The sequence below is a fragment of the Equus caballus genome, chromosome 9 (assembly GCF_041296265.1).
Source record: "Equus caballus isolate H_3958 breed thoroughbred chromosome 9, TB-T2T, whole genome shotgun sequence".
Lineage (NCBI taxonomy): Eukaryota > Metazoa > Chordata > Mammalia > Perissodactyla > Equidae > Equus > Equus caballus.
In genome coordinates, this window is record NC_091692.1 from 74,274,931 (window position 1) to 74,290,000 (window position 15,070).

Sequence of the window (15,070 nt, forward strand, 5' to 3'; positions counted from 1 at the left end):
TAATCACTTTCTAGTGACAAAGACGGCAAGGCCCCTGAGTCTAAAGTCACACTTCTATTTCCAAAGTTTCTCAGAGGCATCTATTCATAATATTTATTATATTGGTTCTCTCAGTGAGAGAAAAATCTACTTTTCGGGAGAGCCTGTCTCACTTCTGGAAGAAGGCAAAATTTATTTAGAGTAAAGCCGATGAATAAGATGGCAGATGGCAGAACCACCTTGGTAGTACCAAGGGTGATTTTAAAACATATAACCAACCAGTATGGACACTGGCATGCAGAGTGGCTGATCAGAATCAGAACCAGTGCTGGCTGCAGTGCAGGAGCAGAATTTGGGAGACCCTCCATGAGGACAGGTGCTATCCCTGCATCGCTGGATGGTACCAGTTCTCAGAGAGAGCACAGGAAACACCCGGGGCACCTGGGGCATCAGGCCCCTCAGGGGACGCAAGGCTGAGGCCAGTCACTCAGGACTGAAGCGTTCTGACTAGCCTGAATATTAATCTCAGTAGGGTCACTTTTAGTGAAAATCAGATGTCGAACTAGCAAATCACTGGTGTGATCTCATGGCTCAGAAACCGGTGCTGATCATTACTCTAAAGACTTACAACAATGTTCTCTCCAAAGTCAGCAAAACCCGAATAAATTGGCAGCTTCCTCAGGTGGTGGTTTTGAAAGTCTACACTCACTTGGTATAAGTTCTGGTATGTTTATTTATAAACGTCTTATTACTTTAAATTATCACCTCATGTAAGAAAAGTTCAGTGCCTTTGAAGTGTTTATAATTTTGAGGAGAGATAAGTAAATATACATGAAGCAATTAAGAGAACGATGCAAGGAAGCAGACACGTCTCAATCCTAAGATTTTTATGATTCCTATGCTTCTAAAGGCTACAACAAATGAGAAATGTGAATCTCTTGCTCTCTCTCTCTCTCTCTCTCTCTCTCTCACGCACATGCAGTCAGCTAAGGAGCCCATGGAAGTAGGTGGTGGGACTTGAATAACCTCTTAATTATTACTTATCATTACATCTTTTAGTTTCCTTCAGTTGCTTGTGGCAGAAAACACAACCCAAACTAGATTACTAAGAAATTTTCTGACTCATGCAACTGAAAAACCAGGGAAAACTCTAATTTGAGGCATGGTTTAACCAGGACTCAAAAGCTATCATGAGAGCACAATCTCTCTTCCTTTCTGGAATATGTTTCCTCTATTCTGACTACAGTCTCACTCACAAGGACCTTCTCCTTGGATGGCAAAATGGGTGTTACACATCTAGTGCCATATGCTCCACTGACAAGTGAGGGGGGAAATAATGAGTCCGTTTTCCTGATAGCTCAACACAATGTCCTCAAATAGGGGCCTTGTCGGCCATATTCAGGTCATGTCCCTGTCTCATTATGGCCAGGTGGGATATCGGATGGTATGCCTGGATTGGCTAATTAGGTTTATAGCAGATTCTCTAATGTGAGTTACAAATTACCCGGTGATCTTGTCAAAATGTAGATTTTTATTTAGTAGGTCTGAGATGGGATCTGAGATTCAGCATTTCGAATAAGCCCCCAGTTGGAGTAACAAGGACCTAAGGCACACACTTGAGCCCTATATCTGGGGCAAAATCAGCTTCAACTGAATTAGATGAAATTAAAGTGAGGGAGGTGTGGATTCTCAAAAGAAAAGTAAGGACTGTTACCAGAAGTAGGGCATTAAAAAATGAGATAAAAAATTAAAAAATAAAATCAACACTCTTCTTCTATAAATAAATAAATGTGCCTGCGTGCGCACACATACGCATGTGCACGCACACACACACACCCAACCTTCTGCATGTTATCTACCTAGAAGAGTCTTTTAGTAAGAAGAGCATCTGTGCTGACAGTACTGCTGATCACATTTGAGTAGTTCATCCATGCCATCTAGAATTTTCTTTGGTTTGAACAATCCCTGAAAGGACCCATCACTATCTACACTTCTCATGTAACTGTTTTGACAAAATTGATGCATGCTATTTTCTTTTTTCTACAAAAGCCACCCTATGAGGAGGTAGTATAATGGTCATTATATCACCAAAGAGTCTGTTTAGACGAACTTGGCAAAATCTTAATGGCACAAAAATAAAGGATACCCCCATGACAGGTGCCACAGTCAACTATTTGAGATTCAATCAATGCCATTTCCTTAGTTCACAATGAACATTCAGGATACGTCTGGAAGGTTCACAATAAAACCCCTTGTGACCAGCTCACATGAGAACTCTCCTGAAGGTTTATCTGTACTTGAAAGACCAACTGAATTTTTCAGGTGTCACAATGAACAAAGGTAGCATCCACTTTTTTCTGAATATATGTATTTACCATCCTGTGTCAAATATCAAAAAGTATTTAACGGGCCAATAACTGCTCCCATTGGCATGTATGTCATAAGAATAACTAACTGACAAAAGGATCATTCTTTTCTTTAAGAAAGGCCAAATAACTACATGAACAAGAAGAAAGCCTCATCTTCTTTCATGTGAGGTATCTAAATGGATTGGGGAAAAAAATATATACCCCTTCTGGTACTATGTCTGGCCGAAGCTCATATTTACACTGCAAATATTAGATTAGCTACTACCAATTTCAACTTTTGCTCTCTTCACATCCTGAAGGAGCTGGTATACTCTTGTTTGAATTCTGCATCACTGGGCATGCCTCTAGTTTGCCTGGGTTATAACTCAGAGTCAAAGAGACTACTTTCTATATTCTTTCTAAGGCAAAGAAAAGCTACGAATTCCATTTTCCCCTATGAACTGAAAGCATCTTACAATCTATCAAGTGAACTTTTTAAATGTTTCATGAGGGTATTAATGCTAAAATACCAAAACACGGCCTATTTTGTTCTACATCTAAATGAAAGCAAAACACTATCATCCAAAAGATGTACAAGAGTCTAAATAATAGGAATCACGCAAGGCTCACCTACTGCCAAAAGCATGTAAATCTAGTGCCAAGAAGTCTTAGATGCACAGGAGGGCATAAGCACCAAGGCCATAGCACGCTAACTGCCAAAATCAGGTGAATATTTATCTGTAATTCATTTAGTCATTCATTGATATTTAACACCACTCATTGAGCATCTGCCCTGTGCCCACTGCCATGCTGGATGATATGGACACACAGCTGTAAAACACACAGCTCAAGATCTCAAGTTGCTCACCAACTATTAGGGAGGCCATATAAGCAAAGACCTGATAAGTAAGTGCTCTAATAACACTATGTATATTTACCAGGTTCTGCTTCAGCCAAACAAACAAACAAACAAAAAAAGAGCAAGTGGCCCATTGTACTGAAGGGTCTTGAATATGAAGTATATACAATATCTTGCACTGTGCCAGGCACATAATAGATGTTCAATAAATTAGTTTCTTCCTTCCCTCTTTATATTTTCTATATCTACATAAAATGGGGAAGGTATAACTAACAAGTGATCCCCACGGTCTCTTCTAACTCTAGGTTTCCAGTAATAGTCATTCTTTTTCTAGATGATCTGGAGTAACTCACGAGCTTGGAGACTCACGTTTCCTCTCTCCCTTCTCGCTTTCTGCCTTCCTTTTCCTCTCTCTCCCTTCTTTCATTCCTTCTTTCCTCCTTGTTTCTCTGTTTTTTCCACATATCATTTTCAGACTACTCAAGTTCCAGGCATTATACACTGGTGATTCTAAGAAAAACTGTATTTCACAGTAAAACAAACAGTCTAAGATCATCTTATGCAGTTACTAAAACATGATCCAAATATACAACTGGTGACGGGTCCAACTTAACATAATACTATATATTTGTAATACCGGAAGGGTTAGGGTAAACTAATGTTAATTTCACTCTATTAACAGGTTTGTTGAGCATTTAGTAAAAGGCACATCGCTCTTTCTGGGTTTGTGTTTTGTTGTTGTTTGAGGGGAGGGAGTCAAATGGTTTCAACTGCCCATGGAGGTAGCATTAGATGTGTTTCCTTTGCTCAGCTTACACAGTCAACAAAGCGCCTGAGCTGAGTGTAGATGATGAGTTCCTTACTGGCTTCAGTTATGCACTTTCTATAAACCAGGAAGGAGGCTATTCACTCACAGGGCACGGGGGAGCGGGCAGTGAGTCTTTCAGGATGGTGCTGTTGTGATTTTCATTTCCTGGCATTGCAAAGTGACAAGCACAGGAAACTGGGAGTTGGAGACCTACATTCCTGCATGGTTCTACCTGGGACTATTTTTTTGATTGGACCAAGTTACTTTTTTATTCTCTTTCACTATTTTCACCTCTTTTTTTGGTGAGGAAGACTGGCTCTGAGCTAATATCTGTTGCCAATCTTCCTCTTTTTTGTATGTGGGATGCCGTCTCAGCAGAGCTTGATGAATGGTGTGTAGGTCCACACCTAGGATCCGAACCTGTGAACTCTGAGTCACCGAAGCAGAGCATATGAACTTAACCATTACGCCACCAGGCTGGCCCCGTTATTTTCATCTATTTTAGAAAAAAGAAGCGATGGTCTCTCCATTGCCAGTTTCAGTGATCCTGAAGATAAATAAATAAATGCTGAAGAAGACAAATTAGAACATGTGAAATGGATGTGAAAGTAAAAACCGTGTTACTACGTCAAAGGATTTTAAAGAGCATCAAATGGACAGAAAGTGAACTTGTTAACATGGCAAAGACAAATAGAGCGAAGACATGATGGAGTCATTAGTTTTTCAATCGGCCTGTGAGTTACTTTGTATACTATTCTGCAGGACAAATTTGGTTAACTATGACATGCTCTTCAGGTCGCTCCACAGTTTGTTTTTAAAGTAAATCACTGGTAAAACTAAAATTTATTTTAACAACGAAATAGTTACATTTAAAAAGCATAGTTTTTCCTCATTAGCCACAGGGGACATTTTGTACCCTGTTTACGTTACTATTAGCACTTTGCAGCTAACAAGCAACTTTTAAACACTCCTCTGAAACAGCTGTAAAACTAAACCTTGCAGCCGTTGGTTCCTTCTGCTGAATGTCCAAAAATGCAGTGTTATGACATGTAAGAACATCCACCCTAACTTCCTTTAAACTGAGAAAGCTCAAGACGGTAGAAAACTAAGGGAATCCACAAGAATCCTCTCGCTGACTGTATATAGTATCTCACTCTGATTAGCGCCCCATGGCACACTGGCTGGGAGAGAGCAACAGCTGTGTTCCGTCGTTTCATTCCCTTCTCCCATTAATGTTATTTCAATTGTGTTATGGGCTGCACTTTAGATCTAAAAAGAAACTTTCAGTTTTATTTGAATGTTTAAATGATTAATGACCCTCTAGTGTACTTGTCTTCTCATAATTGCCACGGAGCGAGCTGAAATTTACTTTAAAAACCCAGACCTCTGTGTACTATGGAGAGCAAATGATAACTGGGGAATTGGCCCCTCCGTGGAAAATTCATTTTTTAATGCAGCCATTCCAGAGTATTCTACGTGGACAATTTCTTAAATTTTTATGTCAAATGAAAGCCTAAAAACTTTTATTCTGGAAAAATCAAGGTCCTGCCACACAGTTTGTGGGGGCAGGGCTAGGTGCGTGTTTGAGAAGCAGAAGATAAAAGGAGAGAGAGGCTCAAGTCAATAGGAAGCACTGTCTGCACAAGACGAGCCTCCACATTCTTCAAAAGGAGGACATTGTTGCATTTCGTCTGAGAGCAGTGCACAGCTGGCCACCGAAGGGGAAGGAAGTAGTTACGTGCTCCTATCATGTAATCAAGAAAAGGTGCCTGTAAGTTGTAGCAGGACCATGTGCGTCTTACACGCTTCTCTTTTATAAAGCTGAAATCCCAGCGAGAGTCAGAACAGCAGTCTACATAAAACATAACTCCTAAAAATATAGATGTTTACATTTTCATAATGGAAAAAGACATGATGTTTGTTCTCCAAGGTTTCAGCAATAAGTCTTATCATAAGTTCGTATTTCTCTCCTAGCTTTTTTCTTTTTTGGAAAATACAAAATCCATGGAAGAATAGATTCTAAGGCATTGCTGCAGAGTACCTTTGGTATGACATATGGGAATAATGGGCAATAAGAGGATGAAGATTGACATTATCAAACCACAGTGCCTGAGAGTTACCTAGAGAGGGCTGTCAGTTTGTTGTGTTTTTCTTTTTAAGTCTTCTGGCTAAAATGTTTTCTGACTTTTGTCTTGGCCAATTCTGGGCCACACTGAATGTTAAATAAACTATTATTTAATCAAATACAGGCATATTAGTCTCACTCCTGCTGACAACTTCAATTAGAATATTTTTGCTTTGTTACAAAAAAAACCCCTCATGATCTTTAAACTGTTAAGGCCTCTGCACAACATCTGGTAACAATTTTTGATATATCCAACCATCAAACTTCTATCTCCGTGAAGTGGTTTATCCAAGATTTGTTTTAATTAGGCCGCCTTTCTAACTTCACATGGCTTTCAAAAGGCAGAATCACTCAGATGTTTTAAGCTGTAAACTTACTGAAAGGTTCAGAGGCTATAATTAGAGCTAACCAAGGTGGACTCTTTCTGTTTATTAGCTCGATAGCGAGGTTAATTCAGTTGCTTCTTAACAAGGACAATCAACTACTTCTAATTTTATAAAAGCTTAGAGTTGCTCTTTAGCACCTTACGCTTCTTGTCGGTGCTCGCCTCAAAAGCAGTTTGGGTCCAACCTTCCGAAAGGAACTCACATTCCAAATGCATATTTTTATGCTTGGGCCGCCCAGTTCAGTTTCAAAGTCTTCCACTTAAACTAAATCCAAGTTCGAGAAGCACAGCACTGTGAGACAGGGTCGGGCAGGGGAGGACACACTGGAACAATGAATATAAAAATAAATCTACTTGTAGATTCTCTTTAATAAAGCGTCATCCCTCTGTCAACCGTAGTATCTGGTAAGCTGCTGTTTTAGCAAGAAATCACACTTACCTGGAATGCTCGCTTCTTAATATATTTGCCTCTACATAAACCGTTGGGAGTATAAAAATCTCCATTCATTTATTTGCATCACAGGCACAGATTAAAGGAAAAAGCAATGTGGAAACTTAAATTATTTATTTTATGAGGTAACTATTTTAAAATCCACTGGGAAAATAATGAAAAATGGCCTCATTATCCTTCTTCGTTGGTGAACCAGGCTTCATTCTACCAAAATAGGACTCCCAAGCAAGAATGTGTGTGTGTGTGTGTGTGTGTGTGTGCGCGTGTGTGTGTGCGTGTGTATGTTTTGAGGTTGATGGTAGCCTGTGGCTTTTCTCCACAAGTTTTTTGATGTTGTTCCCTTTGAAGCATTAGCACAACTTTATAGCTTTTTATTATTATTAAACTTCTTCAGAAATGCAGCGGTCTCTCACCACGGTTCACAAAGCCTAAGAATCAAAGGATCACTAATATTTTAACTTTTCTGAGTGAAACAGTAAAAACAATTGTAGTGGAGTTCATTATTTAGTCTACATGATGCAATGCATGTAGATATTTGGAAACCCTTGGCCGACTGACTTCAAATGTCATATTTAGATTCACGGGTATTACATAAACAGTCAAATTCTCTGAGTAGATGACACAGTGTAGGCAGTGACAAACGTTCTCACCCACTGATTTTCTGAAAGAAAAAAATACATCTGATTTTCTATTTTGGCTTGCAGAAATGTGAGAGAAGAGTAAGTATGAATTTTCACCTAAAATTTGAAACTGTAGTGAGATTTATATTTGAAAATTCTCTAATTCTGTTCATGGCAAGAAATAGGGAGCTTCACTAATATATACGTAATGGATGGAAGGATTTCAAAGGGTTTTAGTGTAAATCAGAATTATCTTCCTGGTAAACATGGGGCTCTATCTGGGCAGCAGGTGTGTATTTTTGGTTTGTATGTTTGTTTTGGGGGGAGAGAGATCATACAATATAGTACAACAGGAAAACTCAAATTAGTTGTCAACATTTAAAAATTGGGTGGTCTCACATACAAATCCATTTTTTTCTAGGTTTTATTGACATCTGTAAAATCTAGTATTACCAGGTTCATCTTCTCACATGGAAGACACAGCGGAGGTGGTCATGGTGGCCCCTTTTGGAAGCTGCACTCACCACTTCACCACAGGACCCCTAAGCCATGGCATTTGCACAACCTGCTTGGCTCCCATAAGCTTTTAATTTTGCCATGATAACTTTTAGGTCCTTTGACATTACTTATCTTAGGCCTCTTCTGTCTGAGCTGCCTTTGTAATCAGGAGGTACTGGAGCCCATCTGCCTGGGTTCAAATCTCATCTCTGACACTAACCAGCAATGTGATCTCAGGCAAGTTGCTTAAAATCACTTTGATACAATTGCCTCATCTGTGAAAAGGGTACAATAATGGTACCCACCTGACAGGTTGTTTCAAGGAGGAAAGGAGTTAATTCAGTGCTTAGATAACAGTAAGCACTCAATAAACGCTATAATACTTCCAGGTTCAGACCTCAATCCTTTCTACTCAAACTCAGCAGTGCTATACTTTCTGTACCTGGCTGACACCACCATTTGAATGACCATCGAAAATGGATCTTCATGCCTAGCATATCTGTAAACACATACTTTAACTTGGATATTTTGTTACCTTTCTAAAATAGAGATCTCCAAGGTCTTCAACAGAGATCTAAAATACAGATCTCCCTTTTCCCCAAATGTTTAAAGTTCCCCATCATTGAGAGAACAACACGACCTAGTGTTCTCTTTCCTCCCCATTTGATCTAGTTTAGCTTTACCATCTTATCTGCCACCAACTCCCTCCATCCTCACCCCTTTGCTCCATCCACAGGGGATTACATGCCATTTACTTAGATTCTATACTTGGTCTTTATTTTCTCTGATGGAGACTATGCTTTCTTACCACCATGTCCAGTGTCCAACACAGTACCTGTAATGGAACAGGTGCTCAATAAACTTTTCTTGAATGCATGAATGAATGAAGAATGAATCCAACTGACTTGGTCCTTCCTAGGCATCTTTTTAAGTCCAGCTCAAATCAGTTCTTCTACCTTCTCTTCCAAGATCTATCTATCCTACAGTCTCTCATTTCATTTTGTTAGTGTTCTAACATTTTCACAGTATACCTTTTGCTATGTTTGTGTGTGTTTGTGAACAGGCTGTTTCTTTCATTAAACCATGAGCTTCTAAAGGGCACAGAGCACATTTTTTGGGGGATCATTTTCCAAAATGTCTTGCAAATCATTAGTGCTCAATTATTCAAGTGAATAAGGCTTTATCATCTCAAAACTGTTTAAAGAGATTCCTTGTTACCAACAAGTGGTTCTTCCCTTTCTCATTATTTGATGTGACTCCACTGTCCTGAACTTGGCACCAACTTTCATGCCTTCCTCTACCACAGCCAATCTTCCTAGTATCAAGGTTTTGCCTCCACTAGGGATAACACCCTGTACTTATATCTTTACTTTCCAACCCACCAAGAATACCATTTCTAGATTAAATTTCTGAAGACAGCCTTAATTTTATCACTGCCCTGTTCATAACTTTCATCTTCTTACAACCCAGTGGATAAATTCCAAAATCCTTTGTTCCACATTCTTAAGGCTCTTCACAACCTAGATTCCTCAATTAGCTTCCACCAACTTTCTCTGAACCCCCCTGTCAAACCAGTTTACTCCAAGTTCCCTTACACAGATCTTATAAAATCCTGGCTCAATGCATTTTCATATATTGTTCTCTCGCCTCCTCTCAACCTTCTGAAACCTGTTGTAACTTTCAGAGCCCAGCTCAAGACTGCAGATTCTACGAAGCTTTAAATGCTAAAATTTGGTTTTTAGAACTTCTTCGAAGGAAGCTCCAGGTAACTTGCTTTATTTCTCTCATGCCGTCAAAGCCTACCTCATCAGCTAAATAAACATTTTATTTTCTCTTTCTACTTATCCTTGCCTACAACACCCCCCAACCTTCCCTTCAGTGAGTCCTGTCAAACCACTTCCCTACTCTAACCACGCACCTTAAATTATATTCCTCTTCAAGTTGGTCCAGAGATGTTGGAACTAAATTACACCAAAATTCCTCCTTCACTTAAGGAAACAAAAAAAGCCAATGAGGAAATCAAGTGTTTGTTACTATATTAAATTGTTGAATTCTACGAGGCAGGAAACTATGACTTTTAATTGCTCAGCAAAACTTAGTTCAGTAAAGAATTGAGAAGAATTAAATGGCTCAATTTATAAACTTGGGAAAAAGAGGCCACTAATTTAACTTACAGATAATTTTCTTTCAAAACACTGCTTCAACAAAAGGCTAAAATCATGTAAGGATAGATGGAGTTACCAGAGAAAAATTACGAAAATAATGCATTATTGCTGCATGGCCACAACAAATTTAAGAAATTTACTGATAAATATCAAGGCATAGGAGTTTTAATATAACATACAGCACATCATTAACCACAATTTCAGTCAAAGATACATTTCTAAAAGGATGGATAAATATATCATGCATATAGTTATCATGATAGTTTTCCCATTAAGTAAATACGATTCTTTTCCTGCAGAACTTTTTAAAAAATTTCTTGCAATCACATGACTTTTTGATTCTGAGTTTGCATAAGAGTATTGTAAAATGACCATTTGGCTTGCACACATTTGGATTTTGTGGAAGTCGGGTATGGGTATGTGGGTTGCAGTTTGCTTTGACTTTGCAAAGTGTTTCCTTATAGATTTCATACAAAATATAAAGATGGGTACAGCAGGAAGGTTTAAAACACTCAGGTAAGTGTTTTCAAGCTATTTTAGAAATATCATTTACATAGAAAGCATTGTGCTGTGTATAAATTACTTGTATATGTTTATTACTCCTTGCTTCCCCTACGAGAAAAGACTGTTTTCTATCGGAGCAAAAAACAGCAGCTTCCCTGATCTCACGCTTTTCACCTGCACCAGCTGCTTCCAATTACCTGCTTCCACCTGCAGGACCCCGTCTAGTTGTATTGAGATTGGTTCCTGTTTCAAAAACAACCAGGAAAGTGACCTGGGCCTGAGGCAGAAGGCTGCTTCAGCTAGGAGCAAGAATCTTGCCTCAATTTAGTTTCCTGCTTGTTCTTCCTCCTCTGAAATTCTTGCTTCCCACTCCTGGCGTGGTTTCTGATCACGTGTATTTTCAGCCCTGGATATGTGCATCCTCCCAATTTCAGTCCGAATCTGCATTCTCTCTATCCAGGGCCATCCTCGACACCCGGAATGCTAGAACTCATTTCCACATGATGAATATGAGCCGAGAAGGTGATGGGTGATGGGGATTACAAAATCTCATTCTTACAAAAGCAGAATTATAGATTGGACCTTATGCGATTGCCATTTTATAGACTTCAACCTAACAGAATGCAGTTTCCAAGGGTGCCGATTCAGGCCTCTTTTCTGCTTTACTCTGACGTCTTTCTAGCTTTCAACTTCAGTTTTCCTACCTGCTTTCAATGCTTAGCCTTGCTCTGATACTGTGATATTCAGGACAATAAAGCTCTTGATCTAGAAGAGTGTTTCTCCAAGTATAGGCCACATGGCACCCGCATGAGAATGGCCCCGGAGTACTTGTCAAAACATGTGGTTTCTTTTGCCTCACTCAAGACCCACTGCATCAGAATCACTAGTTGTGAGGTCTATGAATCTGTATTTTTAATAAGGTCCCCTAACGGTTCTAGGCATGTTCAAGTTTGAGTCACTTCTAGTCTTTTAGTTCCAGTTGGACTATGACCTTTGGGTTCCATTACAAGCTCTTTATCAAACCTACATACTACATCTGTGTCCCATACTGGTTCCCAGGTATCTTAGTCTTGTGCTCATCACAACATGAGACAAAATGGAGTTCCTTACTTGCTATTGAATTACTTGAAGGCAATAGAATTTCATATGTAGGTAAATTATTTAGCAATTCAGACAGATTTTCTGCCTATATGTTGTTCTTGGTTTATTACATTTTTTTCATTAATTCTACAAAACAAAAATTAAAAAACCTGAATGCCTCCTTTATGCTTTTAAGAAGCTCATAAGCTAATGAACTTTCGGAAGTGATGAAAATTGTAATAAAATAGGCAAAAAGTAATAAAAAATTATGCCCAGGTGTAATGTGAGCAGAAACAACTGCCAATCAAACCCAGTTTGGGTTCCTGAATTGAATGAAACCAACACTTCGTAAGTTTATTATAATCTTAAATAATTCCAGGTTTCTTCTGGGGGGTTAAAATCACAATTACATCTTAGAAATAATGTGATCTTCTTAGAATGCCATCTTTTACAAGTCTCAGAAGAAATGTCAGTGGCACTATTCAAAAATAATTCAGCAGGTTTAAAAAAAAAGACAAGCATTTTAACTCTTAACTTTTGTGATTAAATACTTAGAACAAAAGAAACTTATGTTCAATGTCACCTACCATGAAATCGCTGTGTACGGATCTGAGTGCATTCGTTTACTTTCATAATTGTTGTCAAAGTTAAAATGTATTAAACCTTTGAAAACAGAAACTAAAATGTCTCAACTTTCTAAATCACATAAAAGAGAATACATTTTATGCTTGCTTTTGCAAGCCTCTGATGTCTTTTCCTTTCAAGTATACTAAATTACCGACTTGCCATGATCACTAACATAAAAGGACTAAGCAAAATACTGTTCACTCACCAAAGAAGATATATAGACTCATTATAATAAAGCACAATTAATTTTCATTTGTGTAAACTAAACAACAATAGTAGTAAGAAACGTCGTAGCCATGCTTCAAATCTTTATTTCAGAAGAGTCCAAATAGAAAGCAGGTTCACAGAATTTCATGAGTATATTTTATTCTTTCCTACCAACCACATTGCTTCTATTGCTGTGGACACTTTCATTATTCTTGTGATGTTTGAGAAACGACAAAATTAGAGAAGAGGAATCTGATAGAGATAAAGCATGGCACAAAAGCTATACTGATAATTGCCTTCACAAATCTAGTTCAGCTCTCATCTCTGCTAATTAGCCTCATTACCATACTTTAAGACAGACTAGCAGTCACTCAAGACCCTGTTCTTTTCTGTCTGAAAGAGTGCTGACAGCCAAATGGACAACATATGGAAAAGTACCCTCTTTCCGGCTATTCTTCCATGCACAAGGCCTTTGGTCAAAAACGTAGGCCAGAGAAAGTTTCCTAAAATCCATGCTCAGTGATTTGTCTTGAAATCAGGAGTAGAACAATGCACCTTCAATCTCTCTCCTCACCCCCAACTTACCACAATTTTGAGAGTATGGGCCCCACATTTTAAGTATTTTCTATAGGAATCTTAACCCGTTTCTAAAAGAATGTAAAGCGTATAAGCACACTAATTCTGCTAAACAACTTCACTTTTTGGACCTCTTCATTATTAAACCACTATAATGAAACTCTAACTTTTGGATACTCTATGTTAGTTTGCCCTTGACATAATTGTGGTATCTCCTATGACCAAATATAAAAACTTCACTGATCACCCTTTGAAAGTGAGTTTCAAATATTAAGATTTAAAAAGTATATATTGGAAAAGGTAATCTTTTTTTTGGTGAGGAAGATTCATCCTGAGCTAATATCCATTGTCAATCTTCCTCTTTTTTTTCTTTTTTGCTTGAGGAAGATTAGCTCTGAGCTAACATCTGTGCCAGTCTTCCTCTATTTTGTATGTGGGACACCTCAACAGCATGGCTGATGAGTAGAGTAGGTCCACACCCAGCATCAGAACCTGGGCTGCCAAAGTGGAGCACATGGAACTTGAACCACTCGGCCACGGGGCTGGCCCCCAAAAGGTAATCTTTTTACTACATTAGTCATGACACTTATGATATGATTAATTTCCACCAGTCTAAAGAAATCAAAATATTTCCCCCAGTCTAAAGAAATCCAATGTTACTTTCGTTTAAACAATTTAACTATTAAGTACTTCTATAGATCCTTTCTAGGCCCCTTTGTTTATATAATCCCAGGTATCTTTCTTTTCCTGATCACTTTTGCAGTTCTCTGAAGAAGATTTTTGCTGGATTTAATTTTGCTTTTGCACTGCAAAACCTATGATGCAATCTCAGTGGCAACAAAATCAGGGAAATGGATTTTCTGTACTTTGCAGTTTGGGGAAACTAACAGTCCATTCAGCGTGACTGAAAAATACCCCAAAGGCCAATATTTACTAAGCATGGCACACACACAGGAGCCTTGTTAAAAATCCACAACAAATCTCTCCTTGCAAACAAATCCAAAAGCTTCGGAGCTTCTGCAACCGTCTGAGTCATGTTGATTCTGACAGCAGAAAGCTGCTTTCTTACCAGTTCAGCAGCCAGCGAGAGGTCTGTTGGCCTCACAACAAGATTTCATGATTTCTTGTCTGTATTCTTTGCCGCATACTCCTTTGGTGACAATGTATCAGAGATGAAGAGCATCATAATCAAGGTGAGGCTTTCTCATCTGCCTACTTAATATTCAAAGGAGATTGGTAAACACCAACTCGCTGTTTAACGCGATCATTCCAATAAAGGCATACATAATTAATGTTGAGTTCCCAACAGACTGTTGGAAGAAAAATCATGGTCAAAACAGCATTCCCAAATAACAGGAAATACTTGGAGCTTCACACACAACATTTTAAAATGCACGTTGCCTTCACTCTGAGATGCCAAAGTAATATGTGATTTACAGAAAACACACGCGCATGAGCACACACACGTGCAAATACTTGCAAGAAGAAAACAGTGAGGAAACTCCTCATGTGAAAAGACTGAGAATACAGGAATGTGATGAACTATATACAGGCATATCTCGCAGCGAGCCACTAGGCTGTGTGTGATGGAGAATTCTGAGAACTACAGTTTCAAAGTTTTCTTACAAAAACGTGATTACAAATTGAGTGAGCTATCTCTGAAATCTATGTCTTGCACCCACCTATACAGCCTAGGAAACAGCTGTTCTGATTGTGATGTGCAGGCAGAAAATGAATTCCAAGCCCAATGAGATTAGATGAGCAGGACTCACAGAATCTCTCTCTGTCCACAGGAGCTGCTCTGAATGGCACAGGCCTCGCCGACCATCTTAAAGGCT

The 15,070-nt window shown here is 38.8% G+C and overlaps 1 protein-coding gene across 18 annotated transcripts in view; it reads right to left on the reverse strand.

Moving 5' to 3' along the window:
- Window positions 1-15,070, reverse strand: part of TRPS1 (transcriptional repressor GATA binding 1) — a 248,731-nt gene that overhangs the window by 23,914 nt on the left and 209,747 nt on the right. The window lies entirely within an intron of this gene.